Source organism: Odocoileus virginianus, chromosome 34 (assembly GCF_023699985.2).
Source record: "Odocoileus virginianus isolate 20LAN1187 ecotype Illinois chromosome 34, Ovbor_1.2, whole genome shotgun sequence".
NCBI classification, from domain to species: domain Eukaryota; kingdom Metazoa; phylum Chordata; class Mammalia; order Artiodactyla; family Cervidae; genus Odocoileus; species Odocoileus virginianus.
In genome coordinates this window covers 5573429-5590692 of record NC_069707.1, presented here as the reverse complement: position 1 = coordinate 5590692, position 17264 = coordinate 5573429, and the positions used below count along the sequence as shown (strand labels likewise).

The 17264-nt window shown below is 36.4% G+C and overlaps 1 protein-coding gene across 3 annotated transcripts in view; it reads left to right on the top strand.

Moving 5' to 3' along the window:
* Positions 1–17264, top strand: part of PACRG (parkin coregulated) — a 513183-nt gene that overhangs the window by 1056 nt on the left and 494863 nt on the right. The gene's annotated exons all lie outside the window — the stretch shown is intronic.

The window sequence follows — 17264 nt, the reverse complement described above, 5'->3', positions numbered from 1 at the left end:
TTACATTTCTATTGTTTTGTGGTAGTAAAAATCCATTATTCTCAATACTATTAGGAGGGAAAAGTTTAAACTGCACATGGAAGGTTTCAGTGTATGCGTGACAGTTTAAAAAAAAGGGGGCTTTAAATGTGGTGTGCTGCACCAGGTTTTACTATTGAGTAAGTACCTGGCTGAGAATTCAGCCATTCATTTATTTATTCAGTAATAAACGCAGCTTTCAAATTTGTGTAATTTACACTCTGGGAGGATCTGACTTACTGTGTAGCAACTCATATGTTGAATGAATACCATTGCTTTCCAGTGTCACATTATTTCTTTCACATAAATGTTGCAAACTTAATACATTATTCCTAAACTACATCCTTAAAATACACAAATGAAATAGATCACCTTTAGACCCAGAGGCCAGATTTCCACGTTGCTACACAAAATAAAATTCTGGTTATTGCAATGTGTGTCAGTTGCATTGCAATAGTTATTCCCAGAAATAGACTAAAACTTTCTGCTTGTTGTAACTGCAGTCCTTTTATGAGTATATCTTGTAAATAGGTGATCGTGGGAGCCAAGATGATTAGTTTATCAGCAACACAGAATACCATAACATTCAAGCTAATTATTTCTTTTTTTCCCTTCTACTCAGTATATATAATTATGATTTTAATGATTTTTCCAATGTTATCTTTCTTCAAAGACATGTATAAAATTGGTCTGATTCTTTTTTTTTATTAAGTATATGTATAATCATGTTTATTTTTTAGAAACATAGCCTTTCACCTAAAGTTATAATTCTGGAAAATCAAATATTTTAGTATTGTCAAATGTAACAAGACTCAAACAACAACACAAAAAACTGATTATGTAGCAGCCTTAATTATAAACAACTTGTTTGAGGTACATTATCTTCTTGTCTCCATATACTTAAGGAGAATCCCTTAGTGTAATAATAATATCTCCTTGGGGATCTTCTAAGGAGGATGCGTCATTCTTTCACTCATTTGGTGAGAATCATAATTGTTAGATGAAAATATTGTCCATCCATCCATCCATTCATTCATTAAATGATAATTTTGTTTGTTTCTAAACCTAAGATCTTGCAAAGTGCAGTTCTGGGGATTTGTGATCAGCAAAACAAAGCCCCAGTCCTTAAAACTCCAAGGAAAGCCACCACTAACAACAATGGACAAGTCTTGACAAAAGAAAGACACTTAATATATCCTAACTTCAGTGGTACAGGAAATAAAACCTTTCCTCTTCATACCCAATATTTACATTTCAACATTTCTGTCCTCAGCAGTATAGGCCTTTTTGCATTATATAGTCAATTGGGATTTCCCAGGCAAGGATACTAGAGTGGATTGCCATTTCCTAGCCCAGGGAATCTTCCCAATCCAAGGATTGAACCTGCGTCTCCTGCATTGGCAGGTGGATTCTTTACCACTGAGTCACCTGGGAAGCATATAGTCAAAACACCCTTCTTTCTTAAGGTTTATTTCTGTTCGGAAAATCACATGCTGATCCATAGCTTTTCGTGAATGCAACTCCTTGTTCCACAAGCCAACCCACAAATCACTTTTCTAGTGTTACGACGTGCCATCAGTTCCTTCTTTCCAGCACTCACTAATTAAATAAGTCTTCACTCCAGAGCACTTCCACAAAAGAGTTACAGAACTGTATCCTAAGGAGGTATATGGGGACTCCCAGTGTTTTTGGAGGTGCTTCAGCAATACAAGCTTGATCATAGACAGATAAGATCATGTGGGCTGTGCAAGCCCAAATGCTTAAACAGTCATAATCTATATATGTGAATGCAGAATTATTTACAAAACAATAATGAATGTGAATGGATAATTAAAATGGCATAAAACATGTAAAGCAAACAAAACAGTGCGTGGAACAGTCAGTGATCACTTGTTACCTGAGGAATGAAGGGATTTGAGTGTGTAGATGTGTAGGGAGAAGGGTGTTAGAACAAAGGGAACAACATAAGCATGATCAAGACAGTGAAGAGTTGCAATTTAATTTGGTGGCAGCAAATAAGAATAGTGGGAGATGAAATTAAATCCATAGAATAGGGTTAGATCACAGAATGCCATTTTTAATTAGCTTCTTATTAATGTTATACACATCCACTGTGAAATGTTTAAGTGACTTGGCTTAGTAAAGGAGGCTTCCCTGGTGGTTCAGTCAGTAAAGAATCTGCCTGCAATGCAGGAGTCCTAGGTTGGGAAAATACCCTAGAGAAGGAAACGGCAACCCACTCCAGTATTCTTGCCTGGGAAATTCCACGGACAGAGGAGCCTGACAGGCTACAATATATGGGGTCTAAAGAGTAAAGGTTTCTCCTATTTAAGATAATGGGGAAATTAAAAAAATTTTTTTTCACTAGTCCTCTTATAATTTCAATGTTTTGTTTTAAAGCTTTGCTTCATCTTAATTCATTTTGGTTTAAGAAGCAAGGTATAAATTTATTTTATTTTTCCAAATTTGTCAGCAGTAGTTACATTAACTTTCACATATAGTTAAACCAAGTTATATATATAAAAAAATCTTCCTGTTTAATTTGAATGATCTATCACTGCTGTATGTATATTAATCATAGTGACTCTGTGTATGCTTTAATAATTAATGGGGCTAGACATCTCTTCTATTTTGCTTTCCTAGCAATCCTATGAGGAGGCAGAGAAGACCTTTTTTCTTTCCATTTAGCATATAAATCTGACAATTTAATTTTTTGTTGTTGTGAGTCATCTATTCAATGGCAAAGAACGAATGCTGTATTACTAGATTTTCCTAACTTAGGCCAGTCCTCTCTTGATCACTTTTTTATTGACTTTGGTAGATGCATGACATGCAAATGGAAAATGCACACACATCACTTGATAAATATTAAACCAAACATACTGGTGTAGCCAGAACCCAGATCAGGAAACCTTACCAGTATCACAGAACCCCTTCAGGGCCTGTCTAGTAGCTTAGCTGCCCAAATACAGCCCAAGTTAATCTTATCCCAACTGCTGTCAGCAGATTTGTGCGTATATTCACGGATCATACCGTGTGCAGTTGTTTTATTTCTGGTGTATGGGATCACTGTTGTGAAATTCACCCACATTACTGCTTATGATCATAGATCCTTCATATTCATTTCTTTGTATTATTTTCATGGGAGAATATAACATAATTTATGGATCCATTCGTTTGTTGATGACTATTTTTGTGACTTCTAGGTTAAGACTTTTACAAATAGTGCTACTGGGAAAATTCTAGTATTTTTTAATTGAAGTATAATTGATGTACCATTTTATATAAGTTTCAGATGTGCAACACAGTGATTCACAATTTTTAAAGATTACACTGGCATGCTACAGTCCATGGGTTCTCAAAGAGTCGAACACAACTAAACAACAGCATACTTCATTTATAGCTACTGTGAAATATCAGCTATATTCCCTGTGCTGTATGGTATGTCCATGTAGCTTACTTATTTTATACATAGTAGCTTGTGACTCTCACTGTCCTACTCCTATCTTGCTTATTTTCCCCTTCCTTCTCCCCACTGGTAATGACTGGTTTGTTCTCAACATCTGTGAGTCAGTTTCCTATTTTTATTCGCTAGCTTGTTTTATATCTTATAGTCCATGTGTAACAGACAATATTCCATGTGATAACAGACAGCATTTGTCTTTCTCTGTCTGGCTTATTTTGCTAAGGATAATATGTTCCTGATCCATCCATGCTGTTTCAAGTGGCAAAATTTCATCCTTTTTTTATGGCTGAGTAATAGTCTATTATGGCAGCCCACCCCAGCACTCTTGCCCAGAAAATTCCATGGACAGAGAAGCCTGGTGGGCTACAGCCCATGGGGTCGCAGAGAGTCGGACACGACTGAGCGACTTCACTTCAGTAGTCTATGGTGGGCTGCTCTGGTGGCTCAGTGGTAAAGAGTCTGCCTGCCAGAGCAGGAGAGGCGGGTTCAGTCCCTGGGTTGGGACAATCCCCTGGGGAAGGAAGTGGCAACCTACTCCAGTGTTCTTGCCTGGAGAATTCCATGGACAGAGGAGGCTGGTGGGCTCTATCGTTCATGAAGTCACAAGAGTCAGACATGACTTAAAAAAATAGTAATCTCTTGTATATATTATCACATTTTTAAAATCCATTCATCTATTGATGGACAAGTAGGTTGCTTCTATATCTCGGTAACTGTAATGATGCAGTTATGAGCATTGGGGTTCTTCAGTCACTAAGTCATGTCCAACTCTTAAGACCCCGTGAGTCCACAGCACACCAGGCTTCCCTGTCCTTCACTATCTCCCTGGGTTTGTGCAAACTTTTGTCCACTGAGTCAGTGGTGCCCCCAACCATCTCTACTCTGTCTCCCCCTTCTCCTCCTGCCTTCAATCTTTCCCAGCATCAGGGTCTTTTCTAATGAGTCAGCTCTTTGCATCACGTGGCCAAACTACTGGAGCTTCGACTTCAGCATCAGTCCTTCCAATGAATATTCAGAATTTATTTCCTTTAGCATTAGACTGGTTTGATCTCTTTGCTGTCCAAGGGACTCTCAAGAGTCTTCTCCAGCACCACAGTTCGAAAGCATCAGTTCTTCAGCACTCAGCCTTCTTTATGGTCTAACTCTCACATCCATACATGACTACTGGAAAAACTATAGCTCAGACTAGATGGATATTTGTCAGCAAAGTGATGTCTCTCCTTTTTAATATGCTGCCTAGGTTTGTCATAGCTTTTCTTCCAAGGAGCAAGCATCTTTTAATTTCACGGCTGCAGTCACTGTCCACCGTGTGTCAGTATTTTTGTTTCCTTCAGATATATCCCCAGGGATGGAATTGCTGGATCATGTGGTATTTCTAGATTTAGTTTTTTGATGAATCTCTGTACGGTTTTCCACAGGAGCTACACCAATTTACATTCTCACCAACAGCATACAAGTTTTCCTTCTCTCTACTTCCTCATCAGCACTTATTATTTATGGTCTTTCAGATGATAACCAGTCTGACAGGCATAAGATGGTATCTCATTGTGGTTTTGATTTGCATTTTTATGATGATTAACAATGTTGAGCATCTTTTCATGTCCCTTGTTAACATCCATATGCATGTCTTCTTCAGAAAAATGTCTACTCAGTTCTGCCCATTTTTAAATTGGGTAAATTTGCAAAAATATAATGCTAAGTCTATGTCAAATGTTACATTTTCTATATTTTCTCCTAGAATTTTATGGTTTCCAGTCTTATATTCAGGTCTTTAAGCCATTTAAAATTAATTTTTGTATATGTGGAAGAAAATATTCTAATTTCATTTTTTTTTTACATATAACTGTCCAGTTTTCCAAGCACCACTTATTGAAGAGACTGTCTTTTCTCCATTGTACATCTTGCTTTCTTTGTGGTAGATTAACTGACCATGAGTGTATAGGTTTTTTTCTGGATACTCATTTTTTTCCATGTATCTGTGTGTTTCTATTTTTACCAGTATCGTACTGTTTTAATTATTGTAGCTTTGTAGTATAGTGTGAAATCAGACAGCATAATACCTCAGCTCTATTCTTCTTTCTAGTACAGATTTTTGGAGAATATATGTATGAATGTCCAGGTTACTGCATCCTAGGATATGAATATGTTTGCTTTAGTAACTATATTAAAGCCATTTTCTAAATTGATTTTCAAATTTAACCTCCTGGCCAGCTCTGTATAAGAGTATCATTTGCTCTATAATATCATCAATAATTGCTGTTTTCTTTATTTTGCATTTTAGGTATTCTAGTGAGTATGTAATGTTATTGTGATTTAATATTTATTTTTACTCTAACAGAGTTTAAAACTTTTAAATTATTTATTGGCTATTTGATTCTCTTTTGTGAAGTGCCTTTCTATACTTTTGTCTGTTTTTCTTTTGGCTTTATTTGGTGTATTTATTTGTAATGATTCTTATTCTTCATATTTTATTCTAAATGATATAATAATGCCTGGAGGAGGACATGGCAATCCAAATGATATAAAGCAGTTGTCAAATACATATATTTTAAGTACAGTTTCCCCATAGGTGAGTTTCCTTTTCATCCTCTTATTGGTGACTTTCACCCTTCTATTTTTAAAATATACATTTTTGAGAAAAAGAAATGATCATTAGCAGCTTTCTTTTGTATTTGTTTATAATGTTTCCCTCAATCAATTTCAATAGCTTTATAATGAGATACATATACATAGACAAAAGCCTTTGAAAGTAAATTGGAGTGATTAGAAACAAAATAAATGAAACAATAGAGAAACAATGAAATAAAATGTAATTAAAGTAGAAAGCTTGAACTTAAGAAAAGGGGAATCAAATTTTTCATTCATAAGGGTCAGTATATTTATTGATTGATGTTCAAATTTCCTTCTGAGCTTCTTGGCATCTGTTGCTAGAAGGGGAACCTTACACACTTCTCATTATCACAAAAGAAGTAGCCTGTCAATCCCTGCAGGGCAGTCAGCCTTTCTCTACACCGAGTTTCCAGAGATATTCACCCTGTAGCATTTTAAATACATGTAACACACCATACCTACATTTTTATTTCTTACGTGAAATACACTGGTCACTTTCATTCACAAATGAGTTCAGTAAGAGCCGGGTAGGTGACATTAAAATCTACCTTGAGGAACTGGGTTTTGCATGAGATAAAATTCACATGGTACCTGTATATAGAGTTTTGGTGATCTGATTTGACCCGAGAACAGTATTCACAGTGCCTTCTGGAGAGTATAGACTTTATATTAGTTCTGGTTGTTCTCAGTTCATTTTATGACGGGAGCAAGACAGCTGCTGGTTTTGTAAAGTGTCAGAGAGGAAGTGTGTGATGCTATGAGACCTCTAGAGCCAAATGGCCTGAAAGAGGCTAGGTCTGGAAAGGCTTCTCAAAGAGGCTCTTGTTTGGTGAGCTATAAAAGGTGAGGGGGACCGAGGGGAAGAGTTAGGGGCAGTCGGAAAAGGCTGAGACCAGTCAGACCTGGCTTCCTGCTCACTCAGTGTTCAGTCTTTATTTTATGCTTTCTTTTCCCCGAAGAATTATATCGTAAATTCTATTCATTTTATATATATCTAAAATTCTTTAAATTGTTTCTATTTTATAGACTGTATAAGCAAAGTATATATGACTTTATGAAAGTATAAATACATAATACACATGTGTTTATATAGCTTACATATTTAGTTTGTATCATATATAATTATAATACTTTATATGAAATTGCATCATTTGTATAATACTTTACATGAAATTGTGTCACTGAAGATTCTCTTTAACTTGCTGATATTTTATATGTCATCACAAACTCCTCTTGAGCATTTAAAAGACTTCATGAAATTCTGTTCTCTGAATGTGCCATCGTTTCTTTATTCATTCACTCAGGTTGCTTTCAGTTTTTTGCTGTCATATATAATGACAAAGTTAATATTTCTAAACATTTTTTTTCCGTACTTTGAAATATCTCTTTGAAATATTAAGTCCTGAAGTAGAATTACTGAATCGGAGTTCTTTGGAATCTGAAGACTCTGATGAAGGGTTGATGTAAACCCCTGGAGCAAGGCTTGACTGCATCTGTGCTGCTCTTGACAGCCGGAGGCGACGGCCTGGGGCTTTTAAGTACACCAGCCCTGCCTGCCTTCCACCTTCCCCACCTGCAGTGTGTTGAAGGGATCAATCTCTCAGTACCTCTGATACACATTCATAATACATTTTATAAATGGATTGTAAACATCTAAGGCTGTGGTTCACAGATTGCAAATTGTACTTACGCGCGTGTGTGTGTGTGTGTGCTGAGTCATGTCCAACGCTTTGTAACCCCATGGACTGTACCCCCCGGCTCCTCTGTCCATAGGATTCTCCAGGCAAGAATACTGGAGTGGATTGCCGTTCCCTTCTCCAGGGGATCTTCCTGACCCAGGGATCAAACCCGTGTCTCCTGTATTGCCAGGCGGAGTCTTTATCACTGAGCCGCTTGTGTGCCTATGATCACCTGATTTCTGGGTCCACCTTCCAATTTTCAACTTCACTGTTCTAATTGTGTCAGGCATTGTTTTATTGTTTAGTAGAGGTTCAGAGGGCTTCCCTCATACCTCAGCTGATAAAGAATCTGCCTGCAATGCAGGAGACCCCAGTTTGACTCCTGGGTCGGGAAGATCCCCCGGAGAAGGGACAGGCTGCCCACTCCAGGATTCTTGGGCTTCCCTCGTGGCTCAGCTGGTAAAGGATCTGCCTGCAATGTGGGAGACCTGAGTTCGATCCCTGGGCTGGGAAGATCCCCTGGAGAAGGGAAAGGCTGCCCACTCCAGTATTCTTGCCTGGTGACTCCCCATGAAGAGAGGAGCCACGGTGGGCTGCAGACCACGGGGTCGCAGAGAGTCAGACCCGACGGAGCAGCTAAGCCCAGCACAGCGCGGAGGGTCAGAACTTACAGGGACATAGTATTACACTGTTCAATTTTTCCAGACGTTTATTAAGCAGTGTTATTCCCTGCTGATATGTTGTATAATTATACATAATACTCAGATATTTCAGAGAGATTTATAACCAATGTAACAATTTAAAGTATTATAACTCAGTGATATGTTTAGAAACTGGTGAAGCCGGCCTCTTCTAATGGTGCCAATCTGAGGGGCATGAAATTCTATCTTGTTTTGATTTAATTTTGCATTTCCTTGGTGCCTACTGATATATTTTCTTTTCTTTTTTTTTTCCCTCAGTGATGTGCCTGTTTCTAGCCTTGATCCCTTTTCCTATTGGGTTGTCTGTCCTTTTCTTACTGATATATAGATGTTCTTTATATAGTCTAAATATGGACCCAGCTTTTTAGCGCCTAGTCCATGACTTGTCATTACACATTTTTTTTGCATTTTTTTGATGAACAGAAATTGTAAATTTAAAGTATTTATATTTATCAGTTTCTCCCATTATAGTTTGTATATTTTGTGCCTAATTTCAGAAGTATTTTTGATCCTGATACACTGTTTTTTTGCACATTTTATTCCTAAAATGTTTACATACAGATTATAATTGCATTACTAGTTCATTTTTTGAGATGACAAGTAAGACTTTAATTTGATCTGTTCCATATGGAGAGCCACCCAACCAGTACCTTTTATAAACAGCACCCAGCAACTCTTTGGTCCGTCCTATTTCTCTATCACTGAGCCAGCATCCCACTCACCTTGTCTTAACCATTGTAACTTCATGAATATTGATATTTAGTAAGGTGAGTTCTCCAAATTGCTTTCATTCTTTCACATTCTTGGTCTCTTAAAATCTATAATAATTTTAGAATAGGTTGTCAAGTTTTATGAAAATAGGGATTTTTTTTTAAACTTTAAAAACTAGAATTTTCTTTCACCTGTAGTTAAATGTTTTTCCTGTTTCTTAGAAAACATTTTATAATTTGAGAACATAGATCGTATCCTTTTCTTTCTTTTATTGATTTTCAATTGGAAGATAATTACCTTACAATATTGTATTGGCTTCTGCAAGACCATAATGTGAATCAGCCTTTAAGTACACACGTGTCCTTTCCCTTCTGAACTTCCTCCCGACCCCCACCCCATGGCAACCCTTGAGACTGTCACAGAGGGCTGTGTGGAGCTCCCTGTATCATACAGCAGCCAGTAGCTACCTATTTCACAGATGATAATATTGTATGCGTCTCAGTGCTGCTCTCTCAGTTCTTCCCACCCTCTCCTTCCCCCGCTGTGTCCAAAGTCTGCTTTCTATGTCTCTATCTGTGCCCTGCAGATACCTTCATCGGTACCATTAGAGGCCGATATCTCTGATGAACATACATGCAAAATCCTGAAGAAAATACCAGCAAACAGAATCCAGCAACACATTAAAAGGATCATGCAGCATAGTGAAGTGGGGTTTATCCCGGAGATGTTAGGATTCTTTAATATATGCAAATAAATCTGTGTAACATGACAGATGAGTAAATTGAAAGAGAAAAACTGTTTTGGGGATTTTGATTAAATTATGTTGGATGCACAGTATAATTAGGGGACAATCATAATCTATTCTTAATTTGCTAAGGGTTTTTGGAAAAACTGTGAGTAGTATTGAATTTTATCAAAGATACTTTCTGCACTTATTGAGATGATCATAAGATTTTTCCTGTTGAGTCTATGACTGTTAACATAACATTAATTTCATCTGGCATTCTAATATTAAATCATTCTTACATTTTTGTAAATTATTTAATCATGAAGTGTTCAGCTTAAAAAACAAATATAAACTATTGGCATCTCTTTCATTTATCAGGAAGCAAAAAAAAACCTTCCCCATAACCCATAACAAGTTTCTTATATTTTATTATCCAAAACTAGGTATTAATGCCTTGGTAGTGTCTTAACTCAGTCTGACATAACAAAAATATCACAGACTGGGGGAACTTGAACAACAGACACTTACTTCTCATAGTTCTGGAGGGTGGGAAGCCCAAGAGCACGGTGCTGGCCATTTCAGTTCTTGGTGAGAGCGTCCTTCCTGGTTTGCAGATGGTCCTTTGCTCTGTGCATGAAAACAGAAACTCTCCAGTACTCTTATTAACTTGCTAATCCCACCCTAGAGTCCCCACTCTCATGATGTAATCTAATCCTAATTACCTCCTAACGGCCTCGTCTCCAAGCACCATCACCTTAGGGGTTAGGCCTTTAGCATGTGAATTTTGAGATATACCAATACTCAGTCACTGACAGGTGGGGAGATGGGACTGCTAAATTTCCCTGATCATTTGGGGCTGGAGGAGGGGCCTTCTTCCTGGAGTTCTTTGCTGCTAGAACAAATGATGTTTCTAGAAACTAAAGTAAAACTTTCCTTTAGGAAGAAAATTAATTATGTGAACTACACTTTCATTCTACAAAAAATAATTTATTGGATTTCAGCGTGTTTTTCTTTTAATACTGTGGATTTGAGAAATTATTTTCATTATAAAAATGAAAAATTATGTCGAGTTTTAAGAAAATATCTAAAAGAAAAAAGATAATAAATATCAAACCCCTTTTATTAGCATTACTCACTCTTGAATTATTCCCAAAAAGCATCACTACATTTTTTTGAATAAGACTGTAGTCATCATATCATACAGATATGGTTAATATATTTGAAATTTTACTATTTGCATTATATTCTCATTTGCTAATTTATGCCTTCTTTTTCTTTGTTTAGTTTCCTCATGGTTCATTATGCTCTTTATTTCTCTCTTCATGTACTGTCTTCTGAATTTATACACTAATTCTTCTGGTTTTGACAACAGAGTTCTTATTTCCACTCTTGCATTTTCTTTCTCTGGATTGGTCTTATTATTAAAATGATATATAATTTTTGTTTTGGTTTCCTCTTTTATATGGTTGTTGCTTGTGAGGGATTATTTTCCCTGTTGGTTGGGGCTTTGTAATTATGTTTTGATTATTATTTTTTTATTAGTAGATTTGTTGCTTCATGGTTTTATACTTTGGTTTCTACAGTTTTAGCTGTTTGGAATTTATTAAAGATATTTGTTGGCCTAGAATAGGATCACTTTCTAGAAATGTTCTATGGAAACTTGAGAAAAGATTATTTTTTTTTCTATACTTCTTTCGGATTGTTAATTCCAGAAGATTTGTGTAAGAGCAGATTACAAAAAACATCTGTGTAAAAGTATGGTTACTATTTAATGTTATGTTATGAGTGATAAGGATTAGGTCCATATTAAAACAAATTCAAAATAGGCAATAAGTTTCGGTATTTGTTCTTGTTCTTTTCTGTATTCCTACTTATTAGTCCACGAGGTAGCAATTTTTCCTAGGTTACCTAAATTCTTTGAAGATTTTAAAAACATAACTAATTGCTAAAATCCATTTATATCATTAAACGTTTGTGGCCCTTGTGATTTTGATCAGTAAGGAGAAAAACACAAAAGAAAACAAGTTAGAAAGAAGAACCAGAAAATAATGGAGAAAAACCACTTTGGGACGCATTGTTTTGCTGCTCCTTAATCTTGCCTGGAGAATCCCATGGACGGAGGAGCCTGGTGGGCTACAGTCCACGGGGTCGCAAAGAGTCGGACACGACTGAGCGAATTCACTTCACTTCACTTCACTTCACTTCAATCATGTCAGAAGGACAAGGCGATGGCACCCCACTCCAGTACTCTTGCCTGGAAAACCCCATGGACGGAGGAGCCTGGTAGGCTGCAGTCCATGGGGTCACACAGAGTCAGACACGACTGAGCGACTTCACTTTCACTTTTCACTTTCATGCACTGGAGAAGGAAATAGCAACCCACTCCAGTGTTCTTGCCTGGAGCATCCCAGGGACGGGGGAGCCTGGTGGGCTGCCCTCTATGGGGTCGCACAGAGTCGGACACGACTAAAGCGACTCAGCAGCAGCAGCAGCAGCAGTCATCTCAGAGGCCCTAGCCAGTTCCTGCTTTGGAGTTCTGAAAATGACCTGACCACGGGTCACAACTTTTACTCCTACTTACTCAAGGGATCTAGACTACCAGAACCTGTCTGTAGTATTTTAATTATTTTATTTTCTGAAAAATATGTATTTGTATTTCAGTGTGTGTATTTCGTATTTAAGTCCTTAAAATGAGGTTTTATTTTTTTTTTCCATTTATTTTTATTAGTTGGAGGCTAATTACTTTACAGTATTGTAGTGGTTTTTGTCATACATTGACATGAATCAGCCATGGATCTACATGTATTCCCCATCCCGATCCCCCCTCCCACCTCCCTCTCCACCCGATCCCTCTGGGTCTTCCCAGTGCACCAGGCCCGAGCACTTGTCTCATGCATCCAACCTGGGATGTTTTGAGAGAACAGCATCGAAACATGTATATTATCTAGGGTGAAATAAAATGAGGTTTTAAATAGAGGATTCAGGAAGATGTATTGGTTTTGCTTCTGCTCCCTTAATAAGAATTAAAAATCCAGCTGTTATACTGACAATAGAGGTAGGGGGGCAGTGCAGACTCATGATTGATCAGCAAACAGTGACCATGTTATGGGTGCGAAGCACACCAAAGTTTAATACATAGGATGACCATTGATTTTATAGGACCTAGAAAGTGAGGCAAAAGACGTTTAGATTTTTTTTTTCATTTATTTTTATTAGTTGGAGGCTAATTACTTTACATCATTACAGTAGTTTTTGTCATACATTGAAATGAATTAGCCATGGATTTACATGTATTCCCCATCCCGGTCCCCTCTCCCACCTCCCTCTCCACCTGATCCCTCTGGGTCTTAAGACGTTTAGATTTAATATTTGGGAGACAACAACTCTGAAGCAAGTTTAAGATAATTCAGTTAGTCTGTCATAGAGAAGTGTTATGGTCAGAGATTTACTTTTAAGTCTTCCATATACATTTAAGAATCATAACCTAAACAAAAATTTAAGATATTATTGTCCATGAATTTGCTTATTTACCAAAGTTACTATCATATAGGGAAAAGGATGTGAATTGATTTATTATAATAATTGTTATATAAATAATTATTATTTCAGAAGTATCTATCTAAAGCAATTCAAATTAATTCAAATTGTTATAGCACAGAATAGAAAAAATATGATTATATAATAAATGCCAAATAAAATAATGAATGTGGGCTAGATCATGGCTAGCTACCTTCCTTTTGTGGTTTTTACTTAGAACAGAATCCACAGATAAATATATTTCACAGATTGTCTATTCTAAACCAAAGTATCTATGAATAAATAGTCCCTGAGAAAAGCAGTAAATCCATTACCAAATCTCATGTGTCTTGCACTTTGTATTTTAAGATAAAAGTTATTTTACATGATAAAACTATAATTTGATTTCAAAATTAAGTAGAATTATTTATTGGTTTCACATGAACATGAAATATTATTTGAATTTAATAATAATTATATATATTTTATAATTATAAAATTATATATTTTAGAATTTATATAATATAGTGACTATTGACACAGAACAGCAACAGTTGTATAAAATAAAGGTTAGTACTTTTAAGCAATAATGAAGGATGCCTCTGTATATACTTTATTTCTCTTTGGAATTTCTTGAGTATATGATATCATATTTACTTATTATTATACTAGATCATACACACATTCACAGGGATTTACATGTACAAAATCATCTTTTTTCATTTTTAAATATTTATAATAAATTCATCAAATATAGCTTTTATAAATTTCAGGTTTCAATGGCCAGTATCTTATAATTCTTTGTCCCTGTGCTTCTCAGCACTTTGCACAGTGTTCTAGATAACCGAGATGCTCAGTTGTATTTCTTGTTTAAGTATTTTTTAAAAGTAATTGGACTGTGACTGTCCATCTATACCTGTTATACATTCACTTCCTATTCATCACTTATGGAAAGAATATAGTGATTTCCTGATGAGAACTCTTCCCTTTTATAGGTAAAAAAGACTTTCTTTAAGTCACATTTGGCCTTCTATTTATGTGAGTGGAAGCTAGTTTGAACTGATGTGAAACTCGTGAACACTTGGTACTTCAATAAAGAAAATCATGGGAATGGTGTTTTAGATTAGGACCTTTAAAAAGTAGAGGAATCAAAAACCTCTGGAGCATCTCAAAGGCCAGAATCAGCACCAATATATTGGGTATATTGGACTGGATTGAGATACCTGCAGTGGCTTATATAATACACACACCAGGTTTTTCCTGAGATAACACTGGCAAACTCAGAATCATCAGGCTGATTCAGTCAGGGGAGAACTTAAGATGAGATAGACTTAGGAGATGGCTTAACAGGATTCAGGCGAGCCGAATGTTTGAGTCAAAATCCAAACCTACTGTTCCAAAGTGAACCAAGATACAAGCAAATAAAGGGTTAGTAGTGGGAGGCAGAAGGCTCTGGGAAGCCAAGAAGATACTTAAACCCTTAGTGTCCTGTTTGGAAAAGCACAGACTGGCATTGCCCTCTGCGAAAGGTGGAGAGCATTCTAGGGTGCCGATGCTAAGCAGGCTAGAAAATTGCGACCACTGTTAGGCTCATGGGGACAAGTTCAGTGAAATAATCCTGTTCTGTGAAATAATTGGTCTATCTTGTTTTACTCTCTGCTTTGAAACCATAGATCTCACCTCCGTCTGTTCAGTCATCTGCAAGTAATAACAAGTGACTTTTGTCAGTAATGAAAATAGATTGGAGTGTATCTGCTAAAACAGATTAAAATTCTGGAAAACAAATTCAGAACGTACATTCAGTTTATGGTGACGAGTCATTAATCTCCTTTCTGTTGTCAATTGCTTTACAAAATGAAAATCATTTCTTCAAGTGTCAGCGTGATCCTTGCACAGAGTTGATAAAGTCATGACAATAGCTTATCAGGGCTTAGCAGTCACTGACCTATTCCTGCTTCCACCATCTGACCCCAGGCCCACTTTCCTTCAGTTCTACCTCTTAACTTTTTCTTACTTTAAAATAATGCAGTTATTTCAAATATGTAAATAATATTTCTTCTTAAAGGATCATAATTGAGGTACTAACAATAAACTACATAAAGTATAAGAGTGAATACATTTTGGCACACATATCCAATTTGTGAAGCCATCACAACAATCAAAATCATGCAAACTTGTCCATTATCCCCAATCCTTTTGCAGTCGCGCCCTCTCTCTCATTTTCCTGTCTTTGCTTTCTGTCATTTAGATGAGTTTGCATTTGTTTATACAGAATATAAATCTGCCTGCAATGCAGGAGACCTGGGTTTGATCCCTGGGTCGGAAAGATCCCCTGGAGAAGGGAATGGCTACCCACTGCAGTATTCTTGCCTGGAGAATCTCATGGACAGAGGAGCCTGGTGGGCTACAATCCATGGGGTCCCAAAGAGTTGGACATGACTAAGCGATTAACACTTTCACACCTTTACGCAGAATACACTTCTTTTTTTTTTCCTGGCTTCTTTTTCAGTCAACATAATTACTGTAAGAGGCATCCATGTTGTTGCATATATTGATACTCCATTCTGTTTTATTGCTTGAAGTATTCCATTCATGTGAATATAGCACAGTTTAAGCACTCACTGTAGGTGAACATCCGAGCATGGCTGTTCAAAACAGTTGCTGTGAACATTGTTTTACAAGTGCTTGTGTGGATATGTGTTTACCTCTCTTGGTTAAGTACCTAAGAGTGGACAAGTTGCACCAGCTGTCAAGAAGTAGAGAGGATCAAAGCAAATCAAGTCAGCCTTACCCCTAGCTGGTACATGAAGTTTTTAATGGAATGATAAGTTTATCCTTGTCATCTTTGAGGCATTTAAAAGAGCTCACGAAGCATGTATAAGCCTGTTTATTACATGAGGCTTGTTCTTTTAGGCCTTGTAGTACATAGAATAAAAGACAAAAAATAATTTATTTCTTATTTTAATAAATGTAAACTGTATCACTGTGTACAGCACAATTTCATGATCTGAAAATATCCATCATTGATTTATCTATGGTATAAAGTATATTTAGTTATTGTATGAGCTTTATTGAAGTATTGTTACAGTAGGTTATGAAAACAAAGTTTTCATAATTTTCTCCACTAGATATATTTATGTTCCCATTCACTGTCTCCATTCAAGATTATCCAGCAGATATTAATATTTAGGATCTCATAAAAACTATGGTAGTTAGTACTTTAACATTTTCCTTCACTTGTTGAGATTTATCTATAAATTTACATAATACTCAAATTTATACCTACCTTCATTTATTTTCTATTAACGATATCTTGGGAATCCATCACATTTTATAAGGAACCATAAGTTTATCTCAGCCGAGGGCAAACAGCTAAGTTTTCAGACTGCCCTGGATGCATATATGCAGTCTAGTCAGCGCATTTTGAAAATTTGAATGCTAGTACATTAAACTTGAATAATGAACCAATAAAATTTTTTACAGCATTCAGAAAAATTATTTCTTAGACATTCACACTGTTGTTTTACTCATTAAAGTTATTCTCGGATCATAAGTTAGGTCATGAATTCCTAAGCCTTGGGAAAAAAATCAGAAGATTTTTTCTGTTGATCAAAGGACTTGACCTGACTACAGGATAGCAATATCTTGTTTTGGAAAGCTAGACTAGGCCATTTGTAATGCTATTATCCATCTTCAGCCAAGAGAGTAAAATTCTTGGAAAACCTTTCATGTGGCATCTGTAATGCTCTTCACATGTTAAATACTATGGTTTGTCACAGTTGCAGTTATTACCTTCATGTAGTTTCTGTCAATGTTTGACATTGGTTTTAGAATTG